General features: G+C 39.4%; 1 protein-coding gene across 8 annotated transcripts in view; it reads left to right on the top strand.

The window, feature by feature from the left end:
• CALD1 (caldesmon 1) overlaps positions 1-14,004 on the top strand; it is a 197,468-nt gene that overhangs the window by 69,263 nt on the left and 114,201 nt on the right. For 7 of the 8 annotated variants that reach the window (XM_061363967.1, XM_061363960.1, XM_061363965.1 and 4 more), the window contains exon 2: positions 9,373-9,464. The exons of the other annotated variant lie outside the window; for it this stretch is intronic. The gene's annotated coding sequence lies outside the window, so the exon portion shown is untranslated. The remainder of the gene's footprint in view (positions 1-9,372; positions 9,465-14,004) is intronic. 8 annotated transcript variants of the gene reach the window in all.

Below are 14,004 nucleotides of genomic sequence, written 5' to 3'. Positions count from 1 at the left end.
TTTCTTCTTTTTAAATGGAATGCTAACCAATCCCTTGGCAACAAAACCCATGTTTATTTTTAATTAAAAAATAACATAGCTGAGTTGACTTCAGTTTTCCCAGCTGCTGTTCTTCCATCACAACAGCTCTCTGGCCTCTTTTCCCTTGTTGATTTCTTTCATCATTTGCACTTAGCATGTATGTGTTACATGGATTTTATGTAATATTTCCTACCATTGAAAGCAAGGTTAACAGTCTAAACAAGTAGCTGGGACTCAGTCATCTAGATTCTCATCTGCAGTATCTGAGCATGCCCTTCCTTTTGCAAAAGTAATAGGTGTGACCAAGATAACTTTATTTTTTTTTAATGTGCACATTCCTTGCTGTTTATTTGGCAGCCAAGTGAGGACAGATTTAAACTGCATATTGAACTTATGAGTTGTAGCTCATTAAAATGAATGGAGTGGGTTTGGCAGAGTTGCTGTCACTGAGAGCACAGGTAGTATCTGAATGTTGGCAAACAGCCTTGGTAGTTTTTCTTCTGATGATCCATTGCCAGCTGCCAGTTTCTGTGTTTGCACATTAGGTGATAAATTAGAAAATAGACATGCTTGCCATGTTTTCTCCAGTAACTTCATTTCTCGGTCTGTGGGGTAGAACACAAAGAAATCAGGGTGATGATCCATTTCTCAGCAGGTCATGACAGAGTTGATTACTTATATAGTGGAGAAGATGTTGTCAATCTGTAACAATCAATCTGTTTTTCTGAGTGGACTAAAATTTATGTTTTGTGTGGATATTTAAAGGCCCTTGAATATCCAGGTGTATCTGGTAATTTCTGCAGGTATTTTTAAGCTAAAGTTGAGATATACCAGTTGACATACCAATCATCCATACCAGAAATTAGCAGCAGTTGGTGCTGACAGCACCAAGGCTACAGCTATTCCCAGGCAGAAATATAGTAGCTAGAAGAAAAGTAGTGGTTTGTTGGGTCACTGGAACCAGACCATGGAAAAAGATATAACTATATGTATTAATAACACATAATATTACTACTGGGACAGTCTTTGAAATGTATAATTTTCAAGCTTTCCATATATAATATAGCCACTTTGAAAAAACAGTTTGCATTGTTTATTCCTGAGTAAGTGTCAGCATTCTGGTGCACTGTAATATTTTTCCTCTGTGAAAGTTTAGCTTTGCTTCATCTTGCCTCAGTTAGAAGCCAGAAAGGACAAACGCATATGAATGGTTATAATCTGAAGAAATAATGTTATCCAAGTACTTTAAAGGCCAAAAAAGTATTTGAGAGAGATTGGAGATTTCTGGGGTAATTTCTATAATGAAAAGGAGAAGCGTGGATAAAACATGGGGCAAGAAAGTGAAGGTACAATGCAAATGAGGTATCTGAAAATTGCTCAGAAGAGATCGGTGTATTGAATTACTTTGTTATCCTGTCTGAGGAGGCTAATTGAGAGGGACAGGGTAAGTGGAAAGAATCACCTTTTTTGTTCCATTTCACAGTTTCTGGGAGATGGCTCAGCAAACAGGTGGGTGCTTCCTGTGTGAAGTGGGATGCTGCAGTCCTTCTTTTGCTCTTGCAGTGGCATAGCATTGGCTTATTTCCAGTTTCTAGTTTTGGCATGTAATGCTTTATCCTTCTAAAAGATGGTTTACTTGGGTTACTGCTGAAAGACTTTACAATAATCAGATAAAATGCAATGTTGTGATCAGTAATCTGTCCCGCGTCCTTATAAGAGATTAGAACAGCGAAACTGTGTTTTGGGCTGAGTGTCAGTAGCAGAATATTAGGTTATCTTAGTAGGAAGGTGGTATGAATTGGAAAACTAAAAGAAAAAGGTATTTAGCACAAATGTAAAATAAATATGGAAGCAAAGAGAGTGGAACTAAATGTTCCCCTCCGTGAAGTTTGGGAACGTTCCCTCCTAGAGTTTCCTTTTGGCTCATTATAAAAACCTTCTCCAAGGGCTAACCAAAAAACCTGAATCAATCTTCTGCACCCAGGGCAGGGTATTCTCCAGGGACTTTCTGCTATCCCATCTCCATGGAAAAACCCATGTGAAGGGAAGCCACAGAAGAGGTTCACATGAACCTTCCCTGCTGAGGGAACGCCTTCATTTGCACAAAACTCTGTTCTGGACTGCTTTATTTTTATGGGAGCTGTAAGCTCCAGTATCCACAAATAGTAATTTTTAGCATTGACACTAATCCTGTCAATCAGAATCCTTCTGAAACACCATTAGTTAAACTTCCCTGAAAAGGATACAGCTTGCAGAATTCTCCCTTCAGCTCTTCCTCTCCTGACACCCAGCCCAGCAGCGTGTGTAGGCTCAAAAAATGAAGGAAGATACAGGAGAGGAGAAAATCATAACTTTCACAAGAGGCAGCCTTTTTGTTATTGCACTTATTTTAGCTGCCCTGCTCTGCTTGTTCTGGGCAAATTCTTTCACTTGTCATGTTGAATGATGCTAACAGCTGTCAAAATATGCTTTACAGCAGCAAGTTTCCATTTGCTGTCTGTTGCAAGTGACTATTTTCTGGATAATTATGCAGTACAATTTATGGATTATTAATAATTTAGATTAGAGTTCTAAGTTTTCTCTAACCCTTTTATGAAATGCACAATGGATTTGCAAGGATCTGAGGACTTGTTATTACCAGTAAATGGTTTCCCTCAGTGGCATGTTCTGTAGCAGACTTGCCTGGATTCACTGCTGATGATGTAGGGGAGCCTATGTTCCATCTCCAGATGATCAAAAAGGGATATGGCAAGCTTTGGTTTTTTAAATTTTAAAATGCTTGTTCTTCCAGATCACAAATTGAAAGGGGAAAACCCTCTTTGAATTGTCTTTTCCTTGCCATGTATGTTGCTCCTCTATCAGGGAGATAAGTTTACATGAGGACAAATGGCTATTCTGAAACAGGATTGGCCTGTTCTTGCTGCCACTGATGTCCATGTGAGAACTGCAGAGCCTGCATGAAGAAAGTGAAGAACACAACCCTCTGTTTATTCCTGTGGTTAGTAACTGCTGATCAAAGCAGGAACTGATGAGGAGTCTGGTTTTCTACTAATGTGAATGCCACTGCTGTGTGGTTAGCAAATGGTTTCTGCTTAGTAGCATGAATGTGGCCAAAGAAGGAAGCAAGTGCTATATTTGCATGTCTGAGGATGAAGTTCCAGCTCACATCTGCTCAGATGCACACATACTTTGCTTATTTGTTAGCCTCTAATTTCAAGAATAATCATGTAAAGATCTTGCATTTTACTTCCACTCAGTATGGGCAGTAGCTAGTCCTTTTTTTGGTTGTGTTTAACCTTGGCCAGCAGTTCTCTTTCCATCCTGTCTTATGCCAGGATGAAAGGCTGTATATAGGGCATTTTTCTCCTTCACAGACTTTCTCCCTGATGTGTATGGTTGTCTAGTGTTAAAGACCAATCATGGTTATAACCTCTGATTCAAATTTGTAATTAAGAACATTCATTGAGCATCTTTGTACATGGCATAGGGTGTGCTCAGGGTACCCCCAGGTCCTGCTCTGGAGAGCCATTCTGTGTACTGCTACACATATGGCATTGGGAGTGGATTGAAGGTGAGCTCCAGTGGCTTCCCAACATGTTGAACTGTAACGGACAGATGAATGTTGGAGAAGGATTTCTTTCCTCCCTGCTCTTCAGATATCCAATATATTTTGCAGCTGGGCTGGAAAAGTCACTGCTGATGGCATGCTTTTCTTCTCCCTGACTCTTTACCTCCAGACTCTGAACACATCAGGACAATCAGGACTATCAGCCCTGTATGTAATGCAGCCTTTGTGGTTCAAACAGAAAACATATAATGGGATAGGAAACTTTTTCCTACAGATCACATTCTGCCTGTGAATCTGTCATTATAGATACTTCTCTGCATCTCTGAAATCTTCTTCAGATGAAGCTACAGAAAGATGAAGCCATAACTGACTGAGTACTTAATAACATTTGAAAGATAACAGTAGTATATACATGTAGCTACATGTTTAAATGGTGGAAGTATTTCCTGGAAGACCTGTGGGCTGTGCCTTAATGGTTGTTATTCAGCTGAGGTTAAGATGGCATTTGAACTCTAAACCCTTTCTTTAATAATATTAACATGTATAACATAATAATATATTAAATGTAATTACCTATTAGATCAGAAATTTCTAACATGTAGTTTCATTCCTTCTCTACCTGATAATAAACTCTGGGAGTGAGAACAACCTATTTTTCCTTACTGTTTGTATAGCACTCAGAAAGCTGGGGCTCAGCGATACTACTGAACTCTTAACACTGACAGAAAAACTGATAACTAGGAGACAGCTGCAGCCCTCTGGGAAGTAGAACTCAGGTACAACAAACTGTCCATGTTCAGCAGAGCACACAAATGTGTGCTTAGCCTGAAGTCAAAGTGCTTTGACTACGGTTTTTAAATTAAACTCTAACTTAAGTGTATTGCTGCATGGGAGGCTTTTCAATTTACTTTGAACGCTGATGTTTTGTGCTGATTAGCTGAGTGTAAGTGGTTAGGCGAGAACTTCGCAGGAGACAACACACCTCCCCTTTATAGGTCATCCTAGAAAACACATTCCTTGGGTACCTTCTTTAGATAGCAGCGAATGAATTCAAGGCTTCCTGTTCCCCACTTCCATTGGCAACACTTGCTTGCCAAACACTGTAATGTGCATATAGCACATCTGAGCAGAGGTTTTATGTAAGTGTTCCCTCTCTAATGTCTCCTAAGTAAATAAACTACATGGGAACCCTGATAACATACAAATCAAAAGAAGAAGAGTTCTGGAAGAAATGCGTAAACAAAGAAACACTTCACCTAGACTGCTTTTTAAAAGGGTGGTTTCTGGTTCTCATTCTCATGACTTGAAGGAAAACAAAATAATATGCACAGGAGCCAATACAAAAATCTATGGGTAGAAATTCCTAGCAGTGGCCGGAATGAGATTCAAGTTTAGCAGCCACTAAATGGCTGTCACACACTGTGACTCTGTAAATATGGGAGTGGGGGAGCAATGATGGCAAAAAAGATGGAGCCAGACTGTTCTCAGTGGTACCCAGTGAAAGAGCATGAGAAAAGGGACACAAGTTGAAATACAGAAAATTCCATTAAAATGTAGGGGAAAAAAATATTATTGTGATCAACAGATTTCCCAGGAAGGCCGGGGAGTCTCCATCCTTGGAGATATTCAAACCCCAATTGGATATGATCCTGGGCAGCCTGCTCGAAGCAGGCAATTTGGACTAGAAGATCTCCAGAGATGCATTCCAACTGGAACTGTTCTATGAGTCTATGAAATGATTTGCTATTTTTAAATATTGGAGGAGGAATCCTTCTTTTATTTAATAGATTGCTAATTCAGAAGCTGGTATGTAGACTAGGTTACCTCCTTTGTCCAAAAGAGCTGTAAAGCGTATTTTCCAACTATTCTTTATGGTGCTCCTACTCTTTCCCTACTGGTGTTATTTCACTGTCCTAAATGATCAAATATGTAATTGGGACTGAAACCCAGGTGTGCTATTTCCAAAACAGCTTCTTAACTACCTTGCTGTTGGATACTTTGGGATTGCTCCATTATATGTGATGCAATGAGGAATACTTCCTATGTAGCTGTGTGTTAGGTGAGTGTGCCTTCAGCTGGGAAGTGACACAGCTGAGTCCTAGAGTCAGTATGAAGGTTTAATTACTTGCCCAAAGCAAACTGTATGTTCACATAGCACATAATTAAGTTGTGGGACTCTCTGTTATGGGATTTTGCTGAGGGCTGGCAGCTACTGGAAATAATAATGGAAAAAAGCTGCCATGGAGATCAGTAAATACACAGATTCCACCTTCCTGTCAGGCATTCTGGAAGTCACAAGGTGTTGTAGAATATTTGTGGGAAGCATCATTATATGTTTGCCCTGCTGTTGTTTCTACCCTAAACATCTATTGGCCACTGCCAGAGACAGAATACAGAGCTAGTCAGACCTTTAGTGTGGTGTGTTATAGTTCCTCTTACACTGTTGGCACCAGCACTTCGTAGGAAAGGATGTGGAAGAACATCCTCATGATAGAGTGTCTTTTGGGAGATGTAGGCTAAACTCGTTAAGAAAAGAGACAAGATCCAAACCCTGTTACAATCTTAGCTGTTGAGCTATTGGATAAAATGGAGCACTTGCAGCACATAGTTTTGGTAACTGGGCTCCATAACTTTATTTCCATTCAAAGCTGCCTGCTATAATGAAACTAAATTCATGAACAGAGTATAGGGGAGTGGAAACTTGCTTTTCTTTATGTGTGTGTGCATATACTCTTAATAGAACACATTAAAATGTCACAGGTCAACTTCTGAATGACCTTGGATGTGATTTAGTTTCCGTAGTTTCTGTAATCAAGATAACAAAGTCTTAATTTTTAAGTCATAAAGTACTTCCGATAGATGCATTTTCAAGAACTTCTGATAAAAGCATTTCTTTTACTAAAAATTGCACTTAATGGATACTGGCTCACATTACCTGAGGTTCTAGTGCCTGTGTAAGCTGGAAATTGAGTTCTGCGCTGTGCTTGAACGTCCAGCGCTAGTTGTGTGCCTAGGTCTGCAATGCTGTTAATGCCATTGTGTGAATGAGAACAGAAAATGAACCCAGTGTTTATGGTCAGGGGAATTTGAAGGACTGAAGAATCACTAAAAATTGTGCCAATTTTACCACTGAAGATTGCAGCCCCAAATGTGTGCAAAGCCTGGTGATGTTTCTTGGATTGGAGGGTTTAGATTTATGGAGTCTGGTTTTTGACCTGGACTTGAACTTCCTTCATGGTTAAGTTGTATGGAAATTTCCTGTTTGCTAAATTCTGCTTAGCCCTTCATAGTCAGCTCAGAGTGGAATTATGTTTGGCAGAGGTTCTTTAGGATAGCAAATAGTGAGAGCATGTTTCAGTCATTTTATCGATATTAAAAATTACATTAAGCTCAATTCAGAAAGATGGTGGCTTAGGGCAGAGCAAATACAAGGAGAATAGCAGAAGAGGGCTTTGTGACTGTGGGAAAGAAAAGGAAAACCTTTTGGGAGTTGTCTCCTTTGAAAAAAAGAAATAATCTTGAAGAGACTGAAAGACAGCAAAGGATTGGAAGCAGAAAAAGACCTTTAGACCCAAGATCCTCCTAATACATGGTCTGAATGTCACACAGTTATGCTTGCTGAGAGTCAAGTGGGGCATGCTAAACAATAGAAGTGGGCAAAGTCAACTTTCCAAGTTAGTGAAAAAGTTTGAATTAATTCAGCTACCTGAAAGGACTTTGATGCTACGTGTGATTTGGAGATCTGTGAACTGTTAAATCCCAGTCTGTTCTTGGTATAAGCAGGTGAGAGAAAGATCAGTTTGAGTTCTTGGTTGCTCTTTTCAGATCTTGATGATTAGAGATGTCCTCTTACATTGCTCTCTTTTTGCAATGTGATACATGCATAGTAAAGCTAAGCATCAGAAGCGGATTAAGGTATCTTTGGAGTCTAATACTGAAACTTCTAACAGATAAATCAAGATCTTGGCTTTGGTCACCCCGGAGTCTTTAGTAATGTAAACCACTGGTGCCTATAAAACCTAGAGACCAGACTGTAAAATTGTTTTCAAGATTGTTGAATAGTCATTTACACCGAGTTCCCCCATAAAAGTCCTCAAAAGCCTGAGTTTTTAGTGAATAATGGAAATTAATGCAAGTATGATCACACTATGATCACGCTATTTTCAGTAATTCTACTTCAGCGATTTTTAACTAATCCATCTCCTCTATTTGCAGCAGGAAGTTCCTTGCAATATGGCAGTATGAAGGCAGTATGAAGGTCCTTGGGTCTAAAGGGTATGGATTGTATGAGGCTCTCTAAAGAAAGCTTACAGGTTTTATTTTTACTTTGGTAGGTCTGTATATTACCAAGTGGTAGCTGAAGGAGAGTGAGTCTTCAGGGAAAAAATACCCCATTTCAATGAAGCCGGTTCCTACTGTATCCCCTGGTATCCATTATGAGTTTTTATTAGATCACACAGAAATTGTACTGTCTTTGTATAAGGGTGGCAGCTCATTTGCTCTTTCTCTGAATTGACATTTATAGAATTGTCATGCTGGGTCAGAACAAGGGTCCATCTGGGTTAGTATCCTTTCTCTGACTGAGGCAGCCGCTTAGGGTAAATGAAGTGAAACCTTGTGAGTGTGGAATGGCTTTTCCTTTTATGTGCTTTCCCAGAGTCTGGCAATCTTTGCTTTGGGACTTTCTAAGCTAGAAGTCACATCTGAACTAACCCTACCTTATAGCTGATGAAACTACCCTCCATGATTTTTTGATTCCTTCTTGAGTTACAGTTCTTGCACAAAAATAAGCAATATTTACGATTTAAAATCCATTCTCATCTCCTGCCTCAATCATTTCTTGTTTTCAAACGGTACTCTTATTTTATGATTATAAGAGTATGGAAGAGCCATACTCTTAGATTCTTAGATTGGAACATGCCATAGCTCTTATTGTTATTGTTACTCCTTTATGGAGATCTTGATAAAGGGTACGCAGAATTTCATGCAAATGTGGAAGCATAGTTATGCATACACTTATATGTGTGACTGAGAGAGAACCTGGGTTTTTCCCTACTGATTCTTAATTTGCTTTTGACAACCACTGGCTAGTCAGCTAATGTTTCCAGAGAGCTTTTCCTCAGATGCTGAGATGTCTTTGCTGAATGTTGTTGGCTCATTTAGAATTCATCACTGTGTGTATAGAGAGATATGTTTTGGGTTTGCTTTTTCCCCTGTACCTTAACTTGTGAATGTTGAATTCAGTCTGCCCATAGAAATTCATTACTATGAACTCTTCCCCCAGTTCTTTGTATTATAATGATTATAATTGTTATAATGAGTGGTTTTGTGTCATCTACAGACTTTATCTTCTCACGGTTAATTTCCTTTTGCAGAGTACTTTTATGAATATGTTGAATACTACAGGTCTCAGTATAGATCCTTAGGGTGGTACTCCAGAAACTTTGGTCTCTTGTGAAAACTCACCATGGGTCTGATGATGCTTTGCTTCATCTCCTGCTAATCACAAGAGAATGTTCAGCTTAACATGTATCGCTTCACTTCTTAAAGAGGTTTTAGTAAGTGGCTTTGTAGAGAGACTTTGGGAAATAAGTCTTCTTTGTAAAAATCTGATTTATAGAGATGTTGATGGGAGTTTTGTTGGCGTCTTGCAAATTTTTTCTGTTTTTTCCATACTTCAAAAAAACTTTATAGGAGTGTTGTTAAAGAAGACTTAAAAAAAAAAAAATCACAATAATTGTGCTACTGCTAAATAAAGTTCCAAATTTTTTATTTCTGTGCAGTGATCACCTTTATTTTCTGGAGTCATCTTTGGATTTTTAAGTAGCTGGTTTGTTACTGAAAAGCTTGGAATATTTCCTCTGATTGTCTTCCTGTGAGTAGGATCAAAATACCTCAGATTTCCTTGCCTGTAGTATTCAGAAAGGTTTTCCTGTATCAGTTTTTTTTTTGGTTTTGTATTGAGGCTTTTTTTACCCCCATGTGTACTTGCTTGCTTCTAGTGGGCTGACTCAAATCCCTGTGAAAACCAGTGGACAGCCCTGAAGTCAGACCCTTGACTCCTGTTCCTCTGAGACTGCTGTCACCAGAGTTTACTTTCTTCAGAACTGATGGTAAAGTTACAGGATTTTATCTTGAATTTTATCTTTAGATAAAAATATTCGACTTTTTTTTGTAATCAGTTTGTGGGTGTATGGCTATTCTTTTAATAGCTATATTTATTTCTTTACTGGATTTCAACAAGTTTTTTGCTTCCAGTGGGAGTCTTAAATCATATTTATTTCTGTTAAGTTGATGTGCTGGTGTGGTACTGTCGTGTTGTGCCATCTTTTTAGGGCAAGCAGGCTCTGAGGAGTCCTCTGAGAGTCTAAGTAGCCATGTTTACTGACTATTTACAACATGTAAGTCTTAAACATTTTTTACAAACATTGTTCTTTCACTGCCAGAGCAAGTAAGGCCTCACAAACTATTTAAAGGAAGTGTTTATTATGTGTGTAAACTTTAGCCCCCCAGTATAGAGAAATTCCAGGCTGGAGACAAACTGAGAACTGGTTCTAAGTTTGAGCAGTGCCTATGACAGCAGACTGATGGGGTCAGAAATATCACACCAGGGTCAAGGCAACTCCCTTAGATACTATCATCTCCAGTTAATTCAGTGTACAATAAGCTGCTTATTCTCACTGATGAGTGACCATTTTCTCTGTGTGCCTGGACCTCCCCTGTATCTTTCCTTCATTCCTCCTTTTACCAAGAGCATTGTGGAGGAGAGAGACATGGTAGTAGGTTGAACACTGGTTGTGTTGCCTTTAATCTCCAGCAGCCTTCTCCCCCACATCAGAAATGCTGGGTCTGGGCCTGTTTTAGCTGGTTTTGTCATTGTTCTTGGGGAGGATAATTCTTAACTTTGCCTACACTTCTGAGAAGGTTTGTATAAGTGCTTGAATGGGCTGATAATGGTTTAAGGCTGTTGTCTGCCCTGATTGCCATTTTGGAGTTCTGCATTACCTTCATTCCTTTGCAGGGAGAATATTTAAGGGTGAAGCCGTATACAGTCTGAGATTTCCAGTTTGTAGGAAATGCTGATATTCCAAAATTAAGATTTATTTCTGATTCATAACCAGCCTAAGTGTTCTAAAACTTCTCATGAAACACTTCTCCCAGTGAGATCACCGAAATTAAGTTCTCTATTGTTTCTTTGCATGGTCCATTTATAAGGTATGTAAATTCCTTTAAAATTTGACCCAAGGAGAGAGAGGCCATACTGCCCAAAAGAAAATGGGATCAGAAATGCAAGTGCTCTGCCACTATGCTTAGGATAGGATGTTCAGAGAGAGCAGTGACTGCCCTCCAGAGTTTCTTACAGCTGAGCAGCTGGAGTTCTATTTGTAGACATGTCTGAGCATGCAGACTGTGGTGCTGAAAAAAGGCACTTCAGTCCCTCAGAACTAAGACTGTGCTTCAGTGCATTTCTCAGCTGGTGATAGTGTCTTGTGGTGCATAAATGGCATCTGTAAATCTGTTCTTCAGGGACTCATTCACCTACTCCAAGTGTAGAATGCAGGTGAGTGTCACCTGTTTCGTACTGAAGTCCCCATGGTGCTTGCCCAGCGCTTGTCAGTGGTGGAAGAATTCTGTCACGAAGGGGAGGAAAGGCAAAATCTGATAATACTTTCCACACTTAAAACCTCCTCTTTCACACTGTGAAGATGGCCAAGTAGGAGGATGGTTTTAGGGGACATGAATGAAAATACCAGGAGAAAGGCCAGTTTTTAAAGTTGCCTTTAGAAAATCCTGAAAGCAAAGGTTGCGGACCAATACACTCAGTTAGAAATGAAGAAACAAGCGGTATCTCAGTAAAGGACAGGAAACTAGGCACGTATCTTTATCTTAGTATAACAAGCAGTAATACAATTTAGTATTATCATGACAGTCCTGTAAGTCTTCTGTTATTTCTTAAGTACAGCCACATCTGTCTTCAGAAGACAATCTGAGAAATGCTCATAGAAATTGTTTTAAGAAATAAGTGATAGCCTATAAGGTTCAGGTTCAAAGTCACTGGCTAGTGATGACTGATTATCTTCCTTGAAAGGAAATATATACTTTTTAAAAGTCAAGATGTTTGCCATTAGGAAATACTCTGTGAGAACTGTTTTGGTCAGCTTTTCTTTTAAATATTCAAGACCGAAAGCATTTCTGTAGAGTTTCTGAAGACATTTTTCTATGGCTTTATTCTTATGAATTAAATCAAAATGAGCATAGGGTCTTCCTTCTCTCATCTATTCTTTCTACTGCTTGCAAGTGGAAGTGCAGCAGTCAATCTTGCCTGAGCTTCCCTGAGCTTTAGGACTTCATGTGACCTCTATGTGAAGTCAGGGCACTTTCTGATAACAGCTCTTGTGTGAGAGATGAGAACCTAGTGCTTTTTGCATTGTGCTGAATTCCTGAGGAGGTGTTAAAGACAACTGTTTGGAGTTTTGTTTAGTTTAATACCAGTGGATCAAGCCTGGGAAGTAGTAGTGTAGTTCTTACTGGTGCAATTCACAGCCCCATGAAAATGTAAGGTTGTCTTTGGCTGCCGACCCCAACTGGTGGTCATCTTTTGCAAGTAAAATCTTATTGTAAGAAATTTGGAGCCAACAGGCAGCCGAAACAAAGAAAACTAGAGCATTAAATGGAGCACCCGTATGCTTCATTTAAGGGTGAACCAAAACATGTAAACCTGCTGTGACTCATCCAAAATGTTGGATGACAAACATTTTTTATTCTCCAGGAATTACACCACCTAGGAGTTGTAAACCTGACACACTGAATAGTTGAAGAGAAATCTGCTTCTAATAAACCATGCCTTGCCAGACACAGGCTTAAGAACATTAGAAAAAAAGAAGAAATCTGAACAAGTACAAGGATCATATGTAGGGGCAGAGTGACTGCTGTGCTCAGAGTGAAGGGAGTGGAGTTGATTATCTGCATCTTCCCAGTAGGTAGACAGCAGATATAGTTTGCTGGAGAGGATGTGGCAGGAGCATGCTGCGCTTTGGCTCCGTTCACTGGCAAGGAGTCCATCAGAGAGCAGTGCCAAGCACAGCTTAGGCACAGCAGAAGCTATATCTTTCTGTCTTCTGCACAATATTAACCTTCTAAGGCAGGAAATGCGTGTGCTGAGGGAAAGATAGCTAGGAGATGGGATTCTTCAGTCTTCATTGACAACTGCGCTTTCTCAGTTCTGTCACAATAAGCTCTCGTGTCACTTTAAAACTGAATTACTGATACTGCTGCTTTGAACTTCCCAGGGACACTGTTCACTTGGTGTATGTAAATCTGCAGAGCAGACCAATCTCTTTCTGATAAATGGGGCCAATTCTTCAGAACACTAATAATCACTATACTGCTCAGCATTAAAAAAAATAGGAGATTTTCCCTTGATTATGTTTCAATGATGCTTTCAGGTCATGAAAGAGCCTCAGTCAAATACTCCTACACCATCTGGAAGAGGGAAGTAGCTAAAATCTGAAAAGAATATCTTGTCTCCACCTAACGTTTGTAGACTCAGGTGCTGTGGAGATGCTCAGAAGTGCACCAGCATTTGTTAGATGCTTATCTGAACTGAGCTTGAACTCCCAGCCTCTGGAAGTTCTACCATGCCTGGTTCCAAGAAGAGCCTGATCTTTGCAGCTCTTTCTCACAAAAGTGCTGCGGGTGAGGAGCTGTTAGGTCTTTGGCCTGACTCTCACTTTCACTGACGTCCCTTTACACAGTTCAGGCATTCTGCTTTGGGGATGCTAAAATGAAAATAGATGACATTTAATAGCATAAATGAGAAACAGGTCCCTTGAAAAAAAAAAAAGTGAAACTGGTCTTCCCTAAATTGTTGAGTGCTGACCTTGAAAAAACCTTTAAAGTCTCTGCAGGCAGACTGAATTTTTTTTTAAGGGAACAGATACCCCAAACTGCAAGAGATTACCTGGGGCAAGTTATGGGCTTTTTAGCTTTCTTCTTACGAGATTTTTTTTTCCATTGCACTTGGTACCCACAAGTCTGTCTGAAAGCACTATTTATTTGTCGCAGAACTTCAAAACTGCTGTTATAATTCTCTCACCTTCTTTAGGACATCTTAAATTTATGAGTTTTAAACATTTTAATATATTCTGTTTATGTGAAATATGTTAAAGATTCCATTTGTATTTAGGTGGTTTTTTTTAATGTGGGAGGTGATGTTTAAATATGTTTTGAGAAGGGGAGAGGCAAGAAAAGCTGTCATCCATCAACTGGTATTAAGTCCAACTTTGAAAGTTTGATACAAACTGAATCTGACTGTTAGTGCAGACATGATACAAATTAGCTGTGACTTTATGATACCAGCTGTTTCTCTGACAGGGTAAAAGGGCACATAACTAAAATAGCATCTTTTGTCGAAG

Source organism: Neopsephotus bourkii, unplaced genomic scaffold (genome assembly GCF_033783945.1).
Source record: "Neopsephotus bourkii isolate Nb327-2 ecotype Australia unplaced genomic scaffold, CSIRO-AGI_Nbou_v1 NB_1183, whole genome shotgun sequence".
NCBI lineage: Eukaryota > Metazoa > Chordata > Aves > Psittaciformes > Psittacidae > Neopsephotus > Neopsephotus bourkii.
The sequence above is the reverse complement of the archived record's forward strand: the minus strand, read 5'-3'. Positions and strand labels throughout refer to the sequence as shown.